A 22,797-nucleotide genomic window follows, 5' to 3' on the forward strand; every position below is an offset into this window, starting at 1 on the left:
TCCGGAAGGAGGGGGTTTAATTCTTGCTGTCATCGAGTTGAGGGAAAAAGCGTGGCCTGAGTTAATTTTATTTCTCTCAAGAGGGGATCAGATCGAGACAGAGACAGACGTACAGTCCAGTGAGAGGAAGCCTGTGGCTTTCTAAGATGCCTACGTCCCTAAGAAATGGGCTGTCTTGGCACTGGCTGACGAGTAGGAACTTTCCGGACAAAGCCTGAAATAGCCTGACGAATGTACCAAAATAATGAGAATCACTGCTCTATTATGTAAGTGTTTAAATGTCCGACCCTTCAGTCATGTCATAATGTGGTCGGTCTGTCACTTGGCAGCCTAGATGGTCCAGTAGCTGTCACCCCAGGAAAGTTGAACAAGGAAGATTTTATTCCCCAGTTAGTCTAAGAGTTGCTTTTAAGAGCATAAGTCATAGATACAAAAGAACAAAGAGAAAATTAAGCTTAGTTCATATTGTTAGGTTGATCACAAAACTCAATATTGGAAGTTTATTTTTAGCTTGAGATGTAACTAAAAGTGGAGAATGCAGCAAAAGCTCACTCTAGAAATGAGAATAATCTATGCTAACCAAGGACTCAGTAGTATTTTAATATCTAATAAATTATTCATCACCACTCTGTATTCTATATAAAAAGAAAAACAAAGCACAAAGCATAACAATTCTATTATAAAAGGACTTCTATTATTTGGGCAAACATTTTTTTTATTTTGATATTATATTTTCTAATTTCAAATATGCTCAATACAAGATTTAAAACTATTACAATGGTATTCAGTTGCTATATGCTGAGAATAACATATATTTTAAACCAATTAATTCTGTATAAATGAAAAATTGGAAGCTTCAGGGAATTAAAAAGGTATCATTTAATTTCTACTGTTTGGAGAGAAGAAAGTGGAAATCTTGAAATAAACTTACGGATACAAGTGAAACTTTACCATGTCCCCTTTGACTAGATGTAATCCTAAATTGAAGCAAAACAAGAATTAATAATTATTTCAAATTATAACTCTGTATGCTTTCTTAAGTGTTTTATTCATAATAGTATTTACTCTTGGTAAGTGTGGTTGGAAAAGAAATCATATGAAACCTTTCAAGATTATAAAGCTAAGCAGGGGCTTTTGAATCAATAATAATAATCATAAATATAGTTCTAATTTCTTGATAATTATAAAATATCTTCCCTATATATAACAGTGTATACATATTATGCACATTAAATGTATATATAGAGATGGAATTGTCAAAAAAAATGAGAATAAGAATTGCTTCTTTCTTTTCTGATATTCATTGTTGGCCTGACCTGTGGTGGCACAGCGGATAAAGCATCTACCTGATGTTCATTGTTCTTGTGAATTTCAAATGGCACCAAACCTTTTGAAATTACCCACTTATTATATTTTCAAACAGTTTAAAGAAGGGTGTCTCCATGGATTTAAAATCTGTGGGTATGTAGAAACATGCTTTACCATATAATGATCAGTAAACCTCTGAATAATAATAATTTTTATTTTTAATTCAGTGAAAGGAGGGTAGGCAGAGAGGTAGACTCCTGCATGTGCCCCAACCAGGATCCACCCAGCAAGCCCACTAGGGAGCAATGCTCTGTCCATCTGGGGTGTTGCTCCATTCCTCAGCAACTGAGCTCTTCTTATTGCCCGAGGCAGAGGCCATGGAGCCATCCTCAGTGACCGAGACCAACTCGCTCCAGTTGAGCCATGGCTGAGGGAGGAGAAGAGAGAGAAGTGAGAGAGGGAAGGGTGGAGAAGCAGAAGGGCATTTCTTCAGTGTGCCCTGACTGGGAATCGAACCCAGGACAACCACACACCAGGCTGCTTCTCTTCCTCTGAGCCAACCGGGCAGGGCCAACCTTTAAGTTGTTTATTAAGTTGTTTGGAATGTGAGGGTGGGTGGTTGGGCTGTGAGAGTGGTTAAGGCGGTTGGAAGAAATCTAGCTTAATGTAAAGATCACATTTAAACTGTACTTGTCAAGAAGAAAGTAGGTTATAACCACATTTTGTGGATTGGTTGGAGAATACCAGCAACATGTCAGGATGGGAATATTTGAAGTGCTTTGCTGAACTGTGTGTGAACAGGTTCCTTCCGGTTCGAAGGCTGACATAGAAGAATGGTGCGGAAAAGACTCCCAAGAACACAAGAGTCAGTGCTCTGGAAATACAGAATTTTTTGTTTGTTTGCTTTACCCAGGCAGTTAATAATAATAATAATAACAACAACAATAATAATAAAAGCAGCAATTTAAAACTGATTTAACATAAAGAATCTGATTATCAGCTCATAAATCAGACTTACACAAAACACAAATGAGATGAAGCTTTATTCATAATGCCAAAGTTATAAGTTATCAAGACTTCACAAAAAACAGGTTGGAAGTGGTCACTGAGGACCACAGCCTAGGTCCTTCCTTCCAATGTCAAACACAGTTGTCTGGTGCCGAGCGGCTGTAGGAGTCCACGGGAGGTGAGGGGGTGTGGTCACACACCAGACCAGCTAGTCCATGAAATATCTCCATTTCATACCTCAGCTTTGGCAACAATTTCCTGGAAATCAGGTCTCATAAATTCATAGATTCTGGAGTATGGTTCTTTAGTATAAGCAGTTTTGAATAAAGGCATCCTATTAAGAATATTCCATATTAAGGACCCTATTCCTATCAAATACCATTAGTCTCTTTGTTTAGAGGTCCATTTCTCACTGTGGCAGGGAATTTAGTTCTGTTTTCTGCCCTCCACCCCCATAATGTCCCCAGGTAAAGGATGTGACTATATCAAGAGACACTAACTTTAACTCCATCATGCCCAAGGACAGTCAGTGCACCTGCAGCTTAGACGAGCTTTATATCTAGCAGCTTGTGATGGAAGATGAACAACTCAGAGAGGTAGGTGTAGAGAGCAGAGGCAAAGAAATCTGTTCACTAAAGAAGATTCTAGAAGCATTTTTAACCAAAGATATTCCAAAACCTAGCCTACAGAAGCATTGGCATACAAACACTCTTCCTCCACATTAGACCGTCACTGTAGAAACTGTCTGTAATAAGTTGTCAAGAAAGACAAATAAATATAGTTATATTTCTTGTATTAGAATGTGCATTAGAACAGAATAGAAAAGAATATCAAATTCATAGGTTAGGATTGCCAGTTTCTTGGTGTTTTTTAAATCAAATCAGAAATTTTCATACACAAATCAATTTGTCCCAAAGATACCTCTCTGACTACAAACAAAAAAATTGCCTCCAAAATACTGATTTTCCAAACAAGACTAAGGTGTGAACGAAGGATTGTGGGATGGAGGAGAATTTCAAATACTGTTTGATATGGGGGGAAACTCAGCAGGGAGAAAAGTCAGTTCTACCTGTTGCTAACAGCAGTCGAGCAGACTTTTCTTCCGAAAGTGCTTCAATGACATTATTTTGAACTGTGGCTGTTCTTTTCACATGCCTTGCTCTCTCCCCTGAATTATAATTAGCACAGAAGGAAATGGGAGGGGTACAGCACTCTTCTGCCTAATTTCCTTTGATTCTCTTTTCCGCACTTATTTTCTTCCTTTAAACCTGTGGTCCACATATCTTTTTGTGTGTCACTGCACAAGCTGTGGGACATAATAAGCAGTGTTTTAGTGCCACTCTGTTCTTTATTCCTAGTGTGTAAATCACAGTGGAGCTGCTAACAGCTTGTGACTGACAATCTTCCCTGATAGACAATCTGTGATCCTTTCAGCCTTTTACTAATAAGCTCATTAGGAGAGAATGGCTAGAAACCCTTTCTGGGATAGAGCAATGAACCACAGTGAATTCAGTGCATGTCTGACCACTCACACTTTAGAGAATCAATCTTCCTTCAATCAAAACTTTGTCGAGTCCTGCTGAATGTCTACTGAAGGTTACTTTTTCTTTTTAATAAAAGTTTGTCAGAAAAAACACACACATCAAGGAAGCTTTCTAGTCTAATGTAAGCCAAGAGAACATTTTTCTAAATCAGAATGGAGAGGAAATGCATTTCTGTTGCCCAGCCTGTTGTATTTTGCCATGGCAGACCTGGTGACTAATACGGAGGCCCTGCATGAGACAGGGAGGCAGCATTTGAAAAGCATTGCAGGGTTACTTCATGTCGAGGCCAGAGGGGAAACAGATAACCTCACAATGTATAGATGAAAATTTTGATACCCCTCCCTCAAGAGTTGATAGAACAAGTAGTCAGATGCTAAATAAATTTGAATATTATTAAAAAACACTTTTTTCCTAATGGACATAATAGAAAACTCCACCCAGAAATATACATTATTTTCAAGTGTGCACAGTTCTTAGACAAAGATAGACACAGTTGGGGCCATAACACGAGGCTAATACGTTTGGAAGGACTCCAGCCAGGCAAGGTACATTCTGCGATAATAAGTAATTATATCAGAAATCAGTAACAAAGAAGAGCTATAAAAAATACCCAAATATTTGGAACTAATTAACACACTTCCAAATAATATAGATGTTAAAGAGAGAAAAAATAGAAATTAGAAAGGGTTTTGGAATAAAGGAAGTGGAGACACAACTTATTAGACTTTCTGGGATGCTGCTAAACAGTACTTAGTGGGAAAGGTTCTAACATTAACCACCTACATTAAAAAAAAATAAATAAATACCTCAATATTCTCATGGCAGCTTCTGGCTGATGTAACTGGGGAAGGAAGAGCAAATTAAATCCAAAGTATTTAAAATAAAGAAAATAATAAAGATTAGTATAAAATCAATGGTGAAAGAATAGAAAAAAATGGAGACAAATCAGTGAAATTAGAAGGTATTTTTTGATAAAAATCAGTAATATTAATAAACCAGTTATCCATTCAGAAAAATATACACGTTTACCAATATTAGGACAGAAATAATATTCTTCCAATTTCACAAATATTAAAAATATAATAAGGTAATATTTTAAACAAGCTTGTGACAATCTAGATGAAATGACCAAATTCCTATATAAATACAATCTGTGAAATTTAATTAAGAATAAATAGATACTATGAATAGTCCTGTATATTAAAGAAATTAAATTTATAATTACAGATCATTCCTCAACAAGATATCATTATTGGTGAAATCTATCAGACTTGTTTTTTAAATAAATATACCAATCATATGTATACTCTTCCAAAAAATTGAAGAGGAGAAAACTTCCAAATGTATTCTATGAGTCCCGCATTATCCTGATACCCAAAGCAAAGACATTACAAAAAATAAAAATAAAACTATCCCAATAGTCATCATGAAATTATATCAGCTGAAATCCTCAAGAGAGTAAATCAGGAAAAATGAAAATGTTTCCTTTTCAAAGGAACTACTATGGAAGTGACTAGATAAGCCACAAAGAAAAAAATATTTCCAAATTATATCTGAATAAAAACTTATATTCAAAATGCACAAAGAACTCTTTCTGTTCAATAATAAGAGTCATCCAACCCAAGTGTACTTTTAAGGTGGTTTTAAAGGTTTTCGTCATCATTATGCATTAGTGAAATGAAATTTAAAACCACAAGATATCATTTCATACCCACTAGAATAGCTATACTAAAGAGGAAAGAATATAACAAATAATATCAAGAACATGGATCAACAGGAGCCCTCATATATTGCTAGTAGGAATGGAAAATGGTGCAGCAACTTTATAAAGCAGTTTGGAATTTTCTTAAAAGGTTGAACATGTACTTGCAATAAAACACAACAATTCCATTTCTAAGAGTTTATTCAAGAGAAATAGAAACATATGTTCACACAAAGAGTTATATAAATATTCATGAAACCATTATTCATAACAGCCCCACATGGAAATAAAACAAATGTCCATCGACTGATAAACAGATAAACACCACGGGATAAATCCAGGCTATGGAATTACATTCAGCATTAGAAGGGCTGACTCTCAGGTGCCTGCTACAATGTGGGTGAATCTACCTACAGTATATGATGCGCAGTCACAGGTAGAAAAAGGTTTTCAGTGAAGGACCAGAAAGCAAATAATCGAGGCTTGCCAGCCACATACACTCTCTGTAACATATTTATTTTTACTTTTTTCTTTCTACAACTATTCAAATGCAAAAATCATTCTTAGTTTACCAGTCTTGGGCTTTATCTGGCCCTCTGGCTGTTCATTGTCTTTTGACTTTTCTGGGGCTTTGGTAAAAAAAACAGATCTGAAAACCCACAAAGGTCAAAGATCTACCGTTTGTGAAAGAAAACATGTGGGGTAAGGAACACACCTGATTCTGCTTGTTTGTGCTAATGGAAACAGAGGGGCGAGGGCCAGTAACCAAGGAGATGGAACCTCTGTGGGCGGTGGTGCTGAGCACTAGAAGGGGATGTGGACAATGCCATTTCCTTTCTATCTTTCTAGAGAATGCCAACATTTAGAATTATGCTGCTCTTTCACACACAAAAATAAAACAAAATCACTAATAAAGGGACTAGCAGAATGCAAGCACCAACATTAAGCAGAGTTCTACCATATTTAAAAGCAACAAAACTATGCTAAGTGAGAGGAAGAATTTACCAGGTATTACCTGGAAATAGTCTGTGGACTGTGTACCCTCAGGCAAAAGACACCATGACCTCTAAAAGAAATATGCAGGTTTTCTGTGAATCTAAGGTGTTTTCTAAAAAGAGATTTAAAAATAAGTGACATATAAAGCATTTTAAGAAGATTTGCAAAGAAATTGTGGTTATTTCTATCTTAAGAAATAAATGGAGATAGATATCATAGTGAGGTAATGAGCAGATTCTATTACCTATACTCCAATTAATTTCTTAGTTTGTGATACAAGCAGCCCGTGATTTTCAGTGATACTGTGAGACAGGAATATTAACAAGTGTAACACATTCCATATAGTCATTTTAACTTATCACTTCTTTCTACGGAACAATTCTATCAGGTGTTTTGAATGCAAACAAGACTATGGGTGGTAATAAATGGACAATTTGGGGTAAGTCACATCTGGAAGTGGAATTTCCTGTTTTTCTATGTATCAGAATTTGGACCCTAGTTAATATACATAAACTTTAAGAACCTCAGCTTTTTATCAGCTACAAAGGAGCCCCCATAAGGATGACATCCGACTTCTCAACAGAAACACCTGAGGCCAGAAGGGAATGGCAAGAAATATTCAAAGTAATGCAGAACAAGAACCTACAACCAATACTACTTTATCCAGCAAGGCTATCATTTAAAATAGAAGGAGAAATAAAAAACTTTCCAGATTAAAAAAAAAAAAACTCAAGGAATTCATTACAACCAAACTAATGCTGCAGGAAATGTTAAGGGGACTGTTGTAAACAGATCAAAGGAGAAAAAGAATATAGCAAAAGAGGAATACAATTTTAAAGAATAAAATGGCAATAAACAACTACATATCAATAATAACCATAAATGTAAATGGATTAAATGATCCAATCAAAAGACATAGGGTAGCCCTGGCCCGTTGGCTCAGTGGTGGAACGTCAGCCTGGCGTGCAGAAGTCCCAGGTTCAATTCCCGGCCAGGGCACACAGGAGAAGCACCCATCTGCTTCTCTACCCCTCCCCCTCTCCTTCCTCTCTGTCTCTCTCTTCCCCTCCCGCAGCGAGGCTCCATTGGAGCAAAGATGGCCCGGGCGCTGGGGATGACTCCTTGGCCTCTGCCCCAGGCGCTAGAGTGGCTCTGGTCACGACAGAGCGACACCCCAGAAGGGGCAGAGCATCGCCCCCTGGTGGACAGGGCGTTGCCCCCTGGTGGGCGTACCGGGTGATTCCCAGTCGGGCGCATGTGGGAGTCTGTCTGACTCTCTCTCCCCATTTCCAGCTTCAAAAAAATACCAAAAAAAAAAAAAAAAGACATAGGGTAGCTGCATGGATAATAAAACAGGACCCGTACATATGCTGTCTACAAGAGACACACCTTAGAACAAAAGATGCACATAGATTGAAGGTAAAAGGATGAAAAAAAACATTTCACGCAAATGGAAATTTAAAAAAGCTGTTATAGCAATACTTATATCAGACAAAATGGACTTTAAAAAAAGGATATAGTAAGAGATAAAGAAGGCCACTACATAATGATAAAGGGAGCAATCCAACAGGAAGATATAACTATTATAAATATCTATGCACCTAATATAAGAGCACCTAAATATATAAAGCAGACTATGATGGATTTAAAGGGCGAGATCAACAGCAATATTATAATAGTAGGAGATTTCAATACCCCACTGACATCACTAGATAGATCCTCAAGATAGAAAATTAACAAAGAAACAGCAGACTTAAAGGACACACTAGATCAACTCGATTTAATAGATATCTTCAGAACCTTTCACCCTAAAGCAGAAGAATATACACTTTTTTCAAGTGCTCATGGTACATTCTCTAGGATAGACCACATGTTAGGGCACAAAAATGGTCTCAACAAATTTAAGAAGATTGAAATTATATCAAGCACTTTCTCCAATCACAACGGCATGAAACTAGAAATGAACCACAACAGAAAACCTCAAAAATTCTCAAACACATAGAAACTAAATAGCAGGTTGTTAAATAATGAATGGATTAAGAATGAGGTCAAAGAAGAAATAAAAAAATTCCTAGAAATAAATGACAATGAGCATACAACAACTCAAAATTTATGGGACACAGCAAAAGCAGTACTGAGACAGAAGTTCATAGCACTACAGGCATACCTTAAAAAAACTAGAAAAAGCTCAAATAAACAACTTTACCCTGCATGTAAAAGAACTAGAAAAAGAACAGCAAGTAAAGCCCAAATATAGTAGAAGGAAGAAAATAATAAAGACCAGAGCAGAAATAAATGACATAGAGGCTAAAGGAACAATACAGAGGATCAATGAAACTAGGAGCTGGTTCTTTGAAAAGGTAAACAAGATCGATGAACCTTTAACTAGACTCACCAAGAAAAAGAGAGAGAGGACTCAAATTAATAAAATTAGAAATGACAGTGGAGAAATAACAACTGGCACAACAGAAATAAAAAATAGATCTAGACAACCTAGATGAAATGGACAAATTCCATAAAACATACAATCTTCCAAAAATCAATCTGGAAGAATCAGAAAACCTAAACAGACTGATTACACTAAATGAGATTGAAACAGTTATCAAAAAAATCCCAACAAAGAAAAGTCCATGGCCTGATTGATGGCTTCACAACTGAATTCTACCAAATATTCAAAGAAGAACTAACTCCTATCCTTCTCATGCTATTTCAAAAAATTCAAGAGGAAGGAAGACTTCCAATCTCCTTTTATGAGGCGAGCATAATTCTGATTCCAAAACCAGGCAAAGACAACACAAAGAAAGAAAATTATAGGCCAATATCTCTGATGAATGTAGATGCTAAAATCCTCAACAAAATATTAGCAAACCGGATCCATGTATGGAAAAAATCATACACCATGATGAAGTGGGATTTATTCTGGGGAGGCAAGGGTAGTACATTATTTATAAATCAATCAATGTTATTCATCAAATAAACAAAAATAAGGAGAAAAACAACATGATAATTTCAATAGATGCAGAAAAAGCATTTGATAAAATCCAGGACCCATTCATGATCAAAACTCTCAGCAAAGTGGGAATACAAGGAACATACCTCAATATAATAAAAGCCATCTATGACAAACTCACAGCCAACATCATACTCAATGGGCAAAAATTAAAAGCAATCCCCTTAAGATCAAGAACAAGGTAGGGGTGCCCCCTTTCACCTCTCTTATTTAACATGGTCCTGGAAGTCCTAGCCACAGCAATCAGACAAGAAGAAGAAATAAAAGACATTCAAGTTGGAAAAGAAGAAGTAAAACTATCATTATTTGCAGATGATATGATATTGTATATAGAAAACCCTAAAGTCTCAGTTTAAAAACTACTGGACCTGATAAATGAATTTAGCAAAGTGGCAGGATAAAAAATCAATACTCAGAAATCAGAGGCATTTTTATACACCAACAATGAACAATCAGAAAGAAATATTAAGGAAACAATCCCCTTCACTATTACAACCAAAAAAATAGAGTACCTAGGAGTAAACTTAACGAAGGAGACTAAAAACTTGTACTCAGAAAATTATAAAGCATTGATAAATGAAATCAAGGAAGATACAAACAAGTGGAAGTATATACTATGCTCATGGTTAGGAAGAATAAACATCATTAAAATGTCTATATTACCCAAAGCAATTTATAAATTCAATGCAATACCAATTAAAATACCAATTACATACTTCAAAGATATAGATCACATATTCCAAAAATTTATATGGAACCAAAAAAGAACACGAATAGCCTCAGCAATCTTAAAAAAGAAGGAGAAAGGGGGAGGTATCACACTTCCTGATATCAAGTTATACTACAAGTCCATTGTACTCAAAATAGTCTGGTACTGGCATAAGAACAGGCATATAGATCAATGGAACAGAACAGAGAACCCAGATATAAACCCAAAGCTCTATGGACAACTGATATTTGACAAAGGATGTAAGGAAATACAATGGAGTAAAGACAGCCTCTTTAACAAATGATGTTGGGAAAATTGGACAGCTACCTGCAAAAAAAATGAAACTAGACCACCAGCTTACACCACTCACAAAAATAAACTCAAAATGGATAAAAGACTTAAATGTAGGCCGTGAAACCATAAGCATCTTAGAAGAAAACATAAGCAGTAAGCTCTTCGACATCTCTCGGAGCAATAGATTTGCTGATTTATCTCCACGGGGAAGTAAAATAAAAGACAGGATAAACAAATGGGACTATATCAGACTAAAAAGCTTTTGCACAGCTAAAGACAATAAGAATAGAATAAAAAGACAAACTACACAATGGGAGAACATATTTGACAATACGTCTGATAAGGGGTTAATAACCAAAATTTATAAAGAATTTGTAAATCTCAACACCAGGAAGACAAACAATCCAATCAAAAAATGGGAAAAAGAAATGAATAGACACTTCTCCAAAGAGGACATACAGATGGCCAATAGGCATATGAAAAAATGCTCAACATCACTAATCATTAGAGAAATGCAAATTAAACCACAATGAGATATCACCTCACACCAGCCAGAATGGCGCTCATCAACAAAACAACACAGAATAAGTGCTGGCAAGGATGGGGAGAAAAGGGAACCCTCTTCTTGCAGTGCTGGTAGGAATGCAGACTGGTGCAGCCATTGTGAAAAACAGTATGAAGATTCCTCAAAAAATTGAAAATCGAACTGCCTTTTGACCCAGCTATCCCACTTTTAGGAATATACCCCAAGAACACCATAGAACGGCTCCAAAAGGAGAAATGCACCCCCATGTTTGTGGCAGCATTTTTCCCAATAGTGAAGATCTGGAAACAGCCCAAGTGTCTGTCAGAGGACAGGATGAGTGGATTAAAAAGCTTTGGTACATATATACTATGGAGTACTATTCAACCATAAGAAATCATGACATCGGATCATTTACAATAACATGGATGGACCTTGATAACATTATACTGAGCAAAATAAGTAAATCAGAAAAACTAAGAACTATATAAATCCATACATAGAAGGGACATAAAAATGAGACTCAGAGACATGAACAAGAATGTGATGGTAATGGGGCTGGGGGGTGGGGGTGGGGGGGATAGGGCAAAGAAGGAGAGACGGGTTGGGGGAGGGGAGGGGCACAAAGAAAACTAGATAGAAGGTGACGGAAGACAACTTGACTTTGGGTGAGGGGTATACAGCATAATTAAATATCAAAATAATCTGGAGATGTTTTCTCTCAACATATGTACCCTGATTTATCAATGTCACTGCATTAAATTTAATAATAAAAAAAAGAACCTCAGCTTTTTGTCTGTAAATGAACATGAACAACCTTCTAGGTTAGAGCCTGCAACCATTAAATTAAATAATTAATCCCCCAAGAATAATTCAAAGTATCTGATGGGCCTTTGGACAGTGAAAATTATTTTCATTGTTTGTAAACAGCTGAGCAAATTGCTTCATAGGCCTTGTCACTGCAAATAAATGTATTTTAGCAAAAAAAAAAAAAAAAAAAAAAAAAAAGCCAGAAAACGGAAAAAATGAGAACATCAAATGGAAAGACTAAGAAAGCCTGGAGAATTAAATCAAATGCAAGACTCAGAAGGAGAAATGAAGACACAATCTCTTTCTTCGGGTCATCCTTTCTTGGATCTAAAGAAAAAGACATTTGGAATCAAAGGTTCTAGGCAGTAACAGAGAACAGAGCAAGCAGAGAAAGTGTCTGGACAGGAAAAATCTGTGCTGCCACTTGTAAGGAAAGCAATGTCGTGGGACGAAGTAAGGAAAATTTCTTTAAGCCAACAAATGATAAATCACCAGAAGAGCTTTTGAGCTACAACACCAGGTTTAATCATGTCGGGAACTAAGAGGATCTCGAATGCATAAAATTCTCCTTAACCAAAATGAAATGACACCATCAAATGTGAATGCTCGGTACGCAAGAAGGTGCAAACCGGAATATTTATGAGACTCCATTTGTAAATGACATAGTGTGATTGCTAGAAAAAAGACTGAATATGCAATTCAAAAGAGGAGCCCAATAGACCTTTTTTACTCTTGGGACCTTGCAAAAGTTTTGAGGCACAAGTGTGCTTGTTAGAGCCTAGGGAGAATGAGAGATCCTATTTTGGAGTAAGAGAAATGTTCTAGTCCAGGATCTATGTGACTCTTTCAGTGAGTTTAAAATAGAGCTCTCAGTCCCTCCTTCCTCAAAGTCTGGGTAAAGTTAAGAACATAATTCTAATGAACTCTGTGATGCACTTCATAAAAGTAAATCAAATTGATTTTAACACTGTTTAAAATAAATTTACTATGGGAAATAGCGCAATGAATGCACCAGTCCACAGATTGTCCTGAACACACAGTGAGATCTCATTAAAAAAATTTTTAAAAAGGATTTTGGAAAGATGTACTCGTGGGTGGTAGTAGTTGTCTCCACACAGAGAGATTATTGGTGGAAATTTATTCTTTATCACATTTTCCTTTTCCGTGTTTTCTCTAAATTATTGTGTAACGAAACACGTAGACTCAACCTTCACTAAACTGTACCATCATTTGGAATACACAATGTTACTGTAATAATAGTTTAACAGTAACACGAAGCAGTTTATATGGAAAACATAGTGTGGTGCAACCTTAAATATACACCTATGATATTGGTTCCCTTTCTCCTGCTGGAAGCAAATACCATTACTTTTGTGAATAATTTTCAACCCTCTTACAGCTTATACAGTCTTCTACCCCATCAGTTTCCATAACTTTACCCTAATCTCCTGGCTGAGTCACAAAGTATGTATTCTCGAGATTCATTAAATCGGTGTCTCTTTTTTTGAACTAGAATCTGGGCATCCTTGGCCCTGACAAAATAGCTATGCTCTGGTGCATTCTAGCACTTGTAAGAGGTACCCAAGTGATAAGAAAATGACCTGTCTCATCTCATCCTCTTTTGTTGTTTCTTAGTATGGAAGAAGCTAAACTAATATCCTAAACTCAGAAATGAGTTACACACATAGTAAAAAAAAAAAAAAAAAAAACTAGGAAAAAATAATGAGTGCATTTGTCCGAAGGTGCTCACCCCTCATACCCTCATTACTGAAGAGAGAGCGCACGGGCTGATGTTTGGTCCCGGAGCTCTGGTGATGTAGGTCTGCCTGTTTCTGCAGTGGCTGTGAGGGTTCTAACATCTCTTCAGGGTGCCCAGACAAGCCCCCCCCCAAGGATGGAGGAGATGTAGGAAGCTTTTCCATCTGCTCTCTCCCTCCCCTGATACCTTTGCAGCTCTCCAGTGACTTTTACGAAGTCATACAGAGATTATCTACTGAATAAAGTGATTTTTGTTGGACTGTTTCCTAAATTACTTTTCACTTCTGAAGTCAACTTTCTACATTCTTAGTGATTGGTGTGTTTAGAGAATATTTTTGATAAAAGCTTCAAACACTACTCATGGGATATATTTTTTTTTAAATAAGGACTTTCTCAGATGAGCTTGCAAGTTGTTGACCTACAGAACAGTAATTGTTTCTTTCCACTAACCACGCACTTTTGGGACCTAACCACATTATACATTAGCCGTTTCCTCATTTGAAGTGCATTGTCTGATGCTGACCCTAACAAGTTGTCCCACAATGTTCGTATTTGTACTTGGTGGTGCACTGATGATCCAATTCCCCGTGTCCTTGTAATGACCAGACATGTGACTGAGATGGGTGTGACGGAAAACCAGACGAGATGGGTGCCACGTGCAGGCCACTCTCCACCCTCTGTGCAAGTCCCTTGTTAGCAGAAGCAAAGGGACTCATGCAAGGCCAGAAGACCCTGGGGGGGGCAGAGCCTGAGGAGTGGACAACCTACCCCCCACCCCTTGCCAACCTCCCTCCACTGAAAGGCAAGCGTGGAAGTTGTTGAGTCCACTACTGAGTTCCGAAAGACGTTCGCTACAGCACTTAGTCTGTTCTACAAACATCCTGCCTTTTGCCGGTTGCTGGGTAAAAGCAAACAGAGGCTGTTTCTGCTTTAACTAATGTGCTTATGACATGCAGGCCCGTCCACTGGAAGCTCGTGTGACAGCGTGTGCTTTTAATGATACCATGGGCGACAAGCCGCCCTAATCAAATTTGAGCTATTACATTCCTGACTCTATTTACATAATATGAACCACATGGGGTGAGAGGTTACATTGGGAGCAGGAGAGGATGAATAGATTTTTTAAACAAATTTCACATAGACAGTATAATCAGGATCGGATGGTATTGTGGAACAAGAAGGTCTTTTCTGTGAGATTTTGTCCTCTGAGATCCATAGAAACCCAAGAGGCACTCTGGGGCCCTGTCCATCTTGCTGGGCCGGTGAACTCTTTTTATTTTCTCATGTCCTCATGAGATTTCATAATATACAATAACTTTCATTTAAAATGCATGCCAATTTTAGAAAATAGATTACTTGGGATAATTTGCACCGTGCTCTAAACAACAATAGAAGAAATGAACTCTTTTTAAATAAATACAGTATATAATCTGGAATGTATCTCATTTTAGAAGGCAACTGGTGTTTGCTCTTTTATTAACACCGGGTCTTTCTTTTATACTTCATTTTCCAATCATGCTTTAACCTCGATATTATTTCCTACTAGTTTCAGGTGTACAACAGAGTAGTTAGACAATCATATACTTTACGAAGTATATTTTAGGTACCCACCTGGCACCAGGCATAGTTACTCTGGGTATTTCACGGGCCACTTTGTCCCTTGTACAGGGCTCGTGCCCACAGGTGGTCACCGACGTACACACAGAGGATGACTGAATGTAGGACCCTGCTGAGTTAGCCCTGAGGAGACACCTCTCTGTAAATCTTTATCTGAACCACCTTCTCCCATCGTAATGAAAACCACAAACAACAACAGAGGAAAGGGCTCTGAGGTGTCCTCACACTGGGCCCTGTGGCAGGAGTTTCCTTCTCCTTCCGAAAGCCCTCTGCATTTCCTATAGAAAAAGGAAGAATTGCACGGGGAGGGGCAAATCTCCAGTTGGTCTTTTACAACATGGATTTCCAACATTTTATCATTGCTCAGTCCCAATATTTATCGGTAAGTACTCATTTGTCATGCATTGTTTTGAGCACTTTAAGTCTATCAACATGTATATGCCCCCAGCTATGGGGATGGTGACTATTTGGAGAGGAGGACAGGGACCTGGGAGAGTGCCCATCTGGCCCAGTCTGGCTCCGACTTGGAGGTGGGAGAGAGAAACTTTCTGGCAGTTTCAAAGCCATATTGTTTTTTAACTCTTCTTGAATTCCAGGTGTGTCTGAATACAGAGAAATATATCTGGGAGGGTTTCACAAAGAAGTAATGTGAGGAAGGTCCTTTGCAGTGAGACCTGAATGGGTGAGAGAATGGATTGAAAGATGTGTCTGCAATAGAGGAGAGCGTGGCAAAAGGGCTTCTGAAACTGGCACCTGCATGGCCATGAATGTAGGTGAGACACTGGACGTGTCTGGAAGGGGTGGACATGCTCCGGGTGAATACAGAGAGGGGAATTCTGAAGCAGATTGTGAAGGGCCCAGACTTACAGGCAAACCAAGAACGTTGACTTCTATCCTGCGGACAGTAGAGGACGATTCAAGGTATTCTAAGCTGGTGGTGATTTTGCCACTTTAGTTCTACACAGTACAATTGTTTCACAATGCTGGCGCTGAATCGTGGTCTCACGTGACACGATCCAAGCTGTGTTCAAGTCTTTTGTAACTGCTGGTCTCGGGCCATAGAGCGCTGTTCTAAGCTGATGATTTCTGTCTGTCTCAGGGTTAATTGCATTTGCATTTAAATATGTACTGAAAAGATATGGAGGATGTAAGTAACGAAATTATTCTAAACAAAGCCAGTACAGTATTAGGTAAATCTGAGGGGGAACTGTACCATTTTGTAGTGGCAACTATGTTCAAACTGTTGTGAAACTGCCAAATTTTTTATCTCACAACTGAATTCCATGACCGTTAAACAACAACCCCTTTCCCAACCTCCCCCACATCCTCCTTTCTGTTTCTATGAACTTGACTCTTTTAGACAACTTACATAAATGAAACCATTATGTAAATGTCTTTTGAGAACTGGCTAATTTCTCTGAAAAATTTTTTAAAATCCACTGATTTTCAGCAACGTCATCTTGATTTTAGCCTTTCCAACAGAAAAAGGTTGCGTGATCCCAGATGTAAGAAGTCTATACCTTTTATATTAGATAGTGAAGCAAATTTTTTTAGAAAAGTTTGATTAGTTATAGCAGGTAAAAATCCCATTTTAAAATAAAGATAATATGATATTTCTTCTATTATAAATGTAATAGTTTAGTAAATCAACACATATTTGTTGAGTTCTAGCTATATTTCACACACTGTTTTATGCACTCGAGATATGGCAATAAACTACAGAAAGACATCCTTGCTTTCATTGAGTCTACATTACATAGGAGTGAGGTAATAATTAAAATAGGTAGTCATGGCCCTGGCCGGCTGGCTCAGTGGTAGAGCATTGGCCTGGTGTGTGAATGTCACGGGTTCGATTCCTGGTCTGGGCACACAGGAGAAACAAACATCTGCTTCTCCATCCCTCTCCCTCCTCCTTCTCTCTGTCTCTCTGTCTCTCTCTCTGTCATAGCAGCCATGGTTCTGTTGGAGCAAGTTTGCCCTGGGTGCTGAGGATGGCACCATGGCCTCACCTCACATGCTAAAATGGCTTGGATGATAAGCAACAGAGCAGGAACCCCAGATGGGCAGAGCATTGCTCCAGAGTGGGGCTTGCTGGGTGGATCCTGGTCAAGGCACATGTGGGAGTCTGTCTCTCTGCCTCCCCACCTCTCACTTAATTAAAAAAGTTGATAGACACAAATCATCAGGTAATAATAAGTGGTATGGACTGGTACAAAGAGATGGTATAAAGTTGAAATATATATTAAAAGAAGAATCCATCCAAAATAAATTTTAAAAACTAAGACAGAAACAGGATATTTTAAGGAGAGCAAAAAACTAATATGAAAGCCCTACAACCTGTGAGTCCTGAATGTGAATTTATCTAGAAAAGCCAATAATATTATCTTGATATTATTTTTTAACTCCAAATTAGACTAAATGTTCTTGCCTTCATTTGGTGGTAAGTAAGTGTCCTTGTGTTGATTGTAGAGAGACGTCTATCATTTACTGCAGGTGAAGTTCTAGACATGCCATGATCTCATTCCCCTTGGCCTTAAACTCACCACTCCGTTGCTTAGTCTCCCTGAGTCACAGCATTGTTGGAAGAATAAAATTAGACGATATTGATGAAAGTAATGTGTATAGTGCAAATCATAATTGAAGGTGAAGTGGCATCATTATTATTTTTAGCAACTAACTAATAATAGTATTAGAAGTGGCAGTAACAGCCATAGTATTCATATATTATTGTTTATAGATTGAAACCCAATTAAAAGCACATTTCAGCCTAGTATCATGGGCCTTACAGGCAGAATGGGACCCTTGAGATGGTCTCATCACACTTGATACAAATGAGACTAGATCAGGCCAATCAAGTGCATGGCTTCAAGTATGGCACGGGAGTCAAGAGCATGCCATGTCTGTGAAAGGCGGCTTGGCTGCCTGTCTAGCCTTCTAACCTAGACAGGAAAACCATGATAAAAAATTGAAAAAGAGCCTCCTGTTCACCCGTCTTTGCATATACCACTGGGGAATAGACCCTACTCTCCATAGCCCAGTGTTTTCTGGGAATAACTGGCAGATTTGCTGTGCGATTCAGCACAGACACCAGTCCCTGGAAACTGTGGTGGGCAGATGAACCCAGATGTGGCTTTAATTAAATCCCTGGAGGATCCCAATTACTGGAAGAAACCACTTGCTCACTTCTCTCAGATATTTACATATGGAGTCAAGACCAAAGGCGTTTTCAGATATGCATAGCGGTACGGCACACATGACGTTTTACGGTCTCGTCATGTCCCCAGACAGCATCCCAGAAACGAAGCTGGAAAAGTACACGCAGTCCCTCTGATACACATTCCCGGAGGCTCAAAATACAACTCGTCTTTCTCGGTTTTCTGAACGGAAACTGGCAACAGGGCTGAAGGCCAGTTGCCAGGACCCTGGGTCACCTGGTGATGTGAACCAGAAGAAAAAAAAAAAGATGAAGGGAAAAGACAGTGTCGTTGAAAAGGTGAAGAAGCTTTATTAATTAGCTCTGTGAACTCAGCTGTGATATTTAACCTTCTTGAATCTCAGTTTTTTGCCCTTCTTGTGTAAAATGGAAATATAGTGGTATTTTGAGATACAAATTTAATTCGTTTTGTAACTGAGCTCATAAGTCAGTTAACTCATATATCAAACTGCTGATACTGGACCCGTGCGCCAACTTGCCAACTAGCCGCAGCTTCCCAAATCACAACTTGTATCTTAGAATTTTGCTCGGATCTCAAACAAAAATATGGACCAAGTCGCAGGTCGTATCTTAAAAAAAATGCGTATGTTGGTCTGTTCGTATCTCAAGGTACCACTGTAATTGTACCAAATTTCAAAGTCAGGAACGGGAGATGCCCTGCTTCAAAGACTGCATTTCCAAATGTAGTTGAATTCCCTTTCCTTTCTGTAACCAAGTTAAAATAGCATTAAGGCTCAGGGTAGTTGTTGGGGCTCTTTGTCCTCAGCTGCTGGGTCTGCTAGTTTCTGACTGTGTAGAAAATTTTTAGACTAAACTCTCTGTTCTTCCTTGCTTTGGCCAGTGTCCATACCTCTGCCTGGACAGGACCACTGTGATTCCAGATGCCATAGTTGATTTTGGCCCCTGGGCATGAGTGACACAATTCCTTCCCTTTGTTTCTCCAGCATTTAGATGGAAAGGACTTTCTGATGTTTCTTATCTTGGGTTTCTTAAAAATAATTCAATGATAAACTATTGGGAAAGTAAAGAATTTTGCGGAAGCCAGAAAAAAACTAGTTCTAATCTAGAAGAAGAATAAAACACACATTTTTAGGATGAGGCTATCTGATAATACCCAGTAGGTTAGAGCAGTGGTCTCCAACCTTTTTTTGTGCCACGGACCGGTTTAACATCAAAATATTTTCACGGACCGGCCTTTAGGGTGGGACGGATAAATGTATCACGTGACTGAGACAAGCCTCAAGAGTGAGACTTAGATGGATGTAACAAAGGGAATCTGGTCATTTTTAAAAAATAAACATCATTCAGACTTAAATATAAATAAAACAGAAATAATGTAAGTTATTTATTCATTCTCTGCGGACCGGGACCAAATGGCCCACGGACCGATATCGGTCAGTCCACGGCCCAGGGATTGGGGACCACTGGGTTAGAGCACATATTTCCATCAGTAGTCTGAGCAGGTTGGGTCAAAAAGATGTGTGTATGAAGCTAAGATCCCTGAAGAACAAACAGCACCATCAATGAGAAAGTTGGGAGTAAAAACTTAAGATATAGTACAAATATATGTATTTTTTAGTTAGCCTTGAGTCTTGATAAACTGAAAAAAAAATATTATTCAAATTCCAAATTTTCAAAGCCGTAATCATCCTTACCTCTGTGGCCCAAACAAATCCTAAGGTGGAAAGCTGTCTAAGACTCTGAGCAGCTCCTGAGACAAAGTGCCAAGAACCAGTGATTCATAAACAAAAATCACCACGCACAAGTAAATAAGCACCCGTGAAGGAGAGCTAGTGTGTGATAGTGAGGGCATGGTACACTGTTTGTACCATGCCAAACAGGACAAGAAATAAGGTCCCATGACTTCCTTCCCTAAGCTTTTGTTTACTGGTAGCCATGAAAAGACATAGAATGAGATTTGAAAGTGAAGCCTGACTTGTGGTGGCGCAGTGGATAAAGCGTCGACCTGGAAATGCTGATGTCGCCAGTTCGAAACCCTGGGCTTCCCTGGTCAAGGCACATATGGGAGTTGATGCTTCCTGTTCCTCCCCCCCTTCTCTCTCTCCTCTCTCTCTCCACCCCCCTCTCTAAAAAAAAAAAATGCTGAGATTTGAAAGTGAAGCAGTAGACACTTCCTTTTAAAAGGTCAATGTAGAGAGGGCTTCCTCTGGGTTCGCTGGATCCGGGGCTCCCAGCAGCCCATCATACAGCTCCTGCTCCCATAGTTTCTCTCTTTTATTTTTTAGTTTCTTTTGTTTTTGTTCTTTTTTTTTAGATCCAGCCCAAGTGCCAATAACGTTCTATGGAGAGAGTGAAGTTCTTCCTGCCATGAGTCTTCCGTAACAGCAAAATAGAAACTGGAAGATGGGGGGGGGGGTCAGGGTTCCAGTTTTCCCAAAGAGCGTAGTCTAGCACAATCAGATATACAATAATAGAAGAGGCATGACTGAGAACAAACGGAGGAATCAGAATGTTTCTTTCAAAATAAAAGACAGGTATACTAGGCAAATGCAAGTAAGAGAACAGGCGAAAATTCAGACCAATGAGTGGAAAGAATCTTTATACTGCTAAAGGGCACAAATCTTAATAAAGGCATGAATTATAAATATTTGTGTACAGCAACAAATTTTATAAGACAGAAAAATAAGTAGATAAAACAGAAATAAAGAAAACAAAATACACAAAATTGAATATTTAAATTTACCTTTCTCCATTCATAATTTTAGCAAACAGAATTGTTATAGGTATAAATTATATAATTCATAAAATAGGCCTGTCATAGAATAAATCAAATTCTAAACATGCCTTTTAATTATTAAAGAAGCATTCATTAGAATTATCATATATTAGACCACAAAGGAAACTTCAGTACTTTTCAAAAAGAAATAATACATGTGATATTTTATAACCAAAATGAAATAAAATGAGAAATAAGTTAAAAATCACAAAATAAAAATTATTCTACTCATATTTGTGTGTGTGTGTGTGTGTGTGTGTGTGTGTGTGTATGTGTGTTTGTGTGAAAGACAGAGGCAGAGAGAGAGAGACAGAGAGGGACAGACACACAGGAAGGGAGGTAGATGAGAAGCATCAATTCTTTGTTTCAGCTCCTTAGTTCATTGATTGTTTTCTCATATGTGCCTTGACGGGAGGGGGGCTACAGCAGAGCGAGTGACCCCTTGCTCAAGCCAGCAACCTTGGGCTCAAGCCAGTGACCTTTGGGCTCAAGCCAGTGACCACGGGGTCATGTCTATGACCTCACGCTCAAGCCAGTGACCCCACACTCAAGCTAGTGAGCCCACACTCAAGCCAGAGACATCGGGGTTTCAAACCTGGGTCCTCTGTGTCTGAGTCCAACACTCTATCCACTGTGTCACCACCTGGTCAGGCTACTTGGAATGTTTTGGGGAGAATTTTGTATGTTTGTTTGATTTGTTTTTTCATAGCAACCACTAAAATATGCCCAGTCTTCTGGTCTCAAATTGCCAGCAAAGACATCCTCTCTTTGTAACTGACATTTATCTGATAGGCTCCTGCACCAGTACCTTAAATGGAGACTGTTAGGGTAGAACAAACAAAGAAATAAATAAAGAACACTTGAGAAACAAAGAATGCCCACTTTTGGTCCTCACCCAGTGGCTCAGTAGATGAAGCAGAGGGTTCCACCCAGGTCAGGGAAAATGCAAGAAACTATCAATGAGTGTACAACCAAATGGAACAAACAAAGTGAAATGAGTTGATGCTTCTCTCTTCTCTCTCCTTTCTCTCTCTCCTTTCCTCCCCTTCCTCTCTCTCTCCAATGGGAAAATTAAAAATAAATAAATAAAAAGAATGGCCACTTTTAAGTTTTGGGGATACACATGAAAGAAAAGTAAAGCATTTGAAGAAAATAGTTTTAGATTTTACAATCCAATTTACTACAGAGTCAAATAAAATGCAGTGAAAAATAAGAATTCAAAGTATTAATTGTCATTTACGTCGTGTGTGTCTGATTATTTTTTCAGGGTTTAAGATTTTGCCAAATTTGTCCAAGCAATATATTTTTTTACCAGGTTTAAAAAAATTTAATACCTATAAGAAATATATACATATTTTTTGTGTTTTATCAAACAGATTAGAGCTATGTGTGTTGCATAAGAAAATATGAAGAAAATATTCACTACCTACAACTTTAACAAGGGCAAGGATATAGGTATAAAAGAAATTTCAGAAAACACTAAGCATGACAATTAACTCTCTTTCTCTCTGTCTCTATCTCTGTGGATTTGATTAGTGTTGGTTCAGTGGAAGACTCAGCTAACAGT

The sequence above is a fragment of the Saccopteryx leptura genome, chromosome 11, assembly GCF_036850995.1.
Source record: "Saccopteryx leptura isolate mSacLep1 chromosome 11, mSacLep1_pri_phased_curated, whole genome shotgun sequence".
Lineage (NCBI taxonomy): Eukaryota > Metazoa > Chordata > Mammalia > Chiroptera > Emballonuridae > Saccopteryx > Saccopteryx leptura.